This window comes from Silene latifolia, chromosome Y (genome assembly GCF_048544455.1).
Source record: "Silene latifolia isolate original U9 population chromosome Y, ASM4854445v1, whole genome shotgun sequence".
In the NCBI taxonomy this organism is placed as follows: domain Eukaryota; kingdom Viridiplantae; phylum Streptophyta; class Magnoliopsida; order Caryophyllales; family Caryophyllaceae; genus Silene; species Silene latifolia.
This window is the reverse complement of record NC_133538.1, coordinates 205,038,428-205,040,581: the sequence shown is the minus strand read 5'-3', so window position 1 is coordinate 205,040,581 and position 2,154 is coordinate 205,038,428. Positions and strand designations below refer to the sequence as shown.

The following is a 2,154-nucleotide window of genomic DNA, read 5'->3' as shown; positions in this document are numbered from 1 at the left end:
CGACCAGCGATTTCAATCGATCGAGTAAGATCTTTTCCCTGTTCACTCGATCGAGTAGAATTTTTAGTCGATCGAGCCCTTTCTTTAGCAAATTCACTCGATCGACCCCCAGTAATCAGTCGATCGAGTACTTTCCTTGTCGTCGGCTCCTTTTCTTCGACAGAACACTGTTTATCAGCTATAATTTCCTTCCTCGGGTCTGATTTCAACATGTCCGGTCCCTCATATGAACGACCGCTCCTCAAATTAATTAAATTTACCGTCTCATGTGGATTTTTGTCAGCTTGTGAAGGTAAATAACCCGGTTTCCTAGTGGACTGGTTCGCGGCTAACTGGGCAACTTGGGTTTCAAGTGCCTTGATAGATGCATCTTTTTGTTGATCACTCAGCTGTCACTGCTTAGTCAAAGACTGCAACATCATCTTCAACTCACCTAGCTCCCTTATCCCACCAGAAGATGATGCACCTTGATTAGGTGTAGGAAAGGAAGGAGGCTTCTGGAAGCCTTGTTGAGCCTTATGAGGAGGGACATACGACTGCTGCTGCTGCGGAGGATGGGTAGGATTGAGCACATTTTGACTTGTCCACCTCAAATTGGGATGGACAGCCCCTTGGTTGTTATAGTAGGAACCCCCTCCATTCCTATATTGTTGAAAAGCAAGGACCAGTTCCTTCTCCGTAAGACAGCCAACAGCAGTGTGACCGTCGTTGGTCCCACACCTCTCACATGTGACAGTCTCCCCTCTAGTAAGCAAATGGACCGTCTGAGGCTCCCCAACAGAATGTAACTCCAACTTATCAGATCTAGCATTCATGGTTTCCAACTGAGCCACAACTTGCTTATCGACTGCATGAACTGTTCTAATACCATCCCTCGGGTTTCCAAACTCAACACAGTGGTTCGCCATCTTTTCAATAAGAGACCATCCCTTATCATCGTCAGTGTTCTCTTGGAATCTTCCATTAGATGATGCATCAAGTATGGCTCTGTGATCATCGTACAGCCCATTCTAGAACTGGTTGGACAGAAACCACGGATCAAAACCATGGTGAGGAAAAGACCTCACCAACTTCTTGAAACGGCACCATGCTTCATAGAAAGTCTCATCGGGTGCCTGCTTGAAACTTGTGATCTTTGCCCTCAGCTGATTGGTGCGCTGTGGAGGGAAATATCTCTTATAAAAAGCAAGAGCAAGGGTCTCCCAGTCTATAACCCCTGCGGCTGTGCGGTCCAAATCAGTTAGCCACTCCCTGGCTGAGTCGGTCAAAGAAAAAGGGAACAGAACCTCCTTAATCTTGTCTTGAGTTACCCCCTTTGTGGCGGGGATAGTAGAACAGTAGTCCGTAAAGACCTCCATATGCTTTTTCGGGTCTTCACCTGCCACACCTCTAAAGATATTTCTCTCTACTAGATTGATATAGGAAGGACGGATGTCAAATGTATTCCCATCCTCAGTCTGGAGATTGAAACCCTTTGGAATTGATGATGCTTTAGGCTCCGAATTGATGATGCTTTAGGCTCCGAATGACTAGCAAAGATGGATTTTCTGTAAAAAGGAAATGTTGAAGCTCTAGTTTGAAAGTACTCAAGTCTTCCTTTCGTGATTCTCTTTGCAGACGGGGTTTATGCCTAAATAGTCTCTCTGGCTCAGAATCAGTTGCAACTAACTCAAACCTGTCTGACCTGGGCATACACAACACTGAAAGAAAATAAATAAGAACTGCTTCAAGGAATAAAAAAATTCCCTGAGACGGATAAAATAAACGAAACAAAGACAGATAGAGCAATTGCCTCCCCGGCAACGGCGCCAAAATTTGACAGGGCTGTCGTATAACTATCAAAAATAACTAACTAAACTAACTATATAGCTAGGGAAGTCAGGTCGATCTCCTCAGGGAGGCAAGATATCTGTAAAAGTCCATCTATTCGGTCACAAATGGGGGTGTTTAAAATTTGATTTCTAAACTAAAAAGGGTCAAAGGAAGAGAAATAAGGAAAGAGCAGTAAAGGCAGAAAAAGAGTGATAAACTATCAATAAAGAGGTGACATGTCAGGATTTCGGTTCACTACGGTAGTCCAGTGACTCAACTGTAAACAACTCAGATAAATTACTGCGAGACGGATATGGAAAGGTCCTTCCGGTCCACTTTCTA

At 44.2% G+C, this 2,154-nt stretch overlaps 1 non-coding gene across 1 annotated transcript; it reads left to right on the top strand.

The window, feature by feature from the left end:
• Positions 1-1,041: 1,041 nt before the first annotated feature.
• On the top strand, positions 1,042-1,147 carry LOC141635579 (small nucleolar RNA R71). Its single transcript, XR_012540256.1, has one exon. It is a non-coding gene; the product is annotated as a small nucleolar RNA R71 (small nucleolar RNA).
• Positions 1,148-2,154: the final 1,007 nt, after the last annotated feature.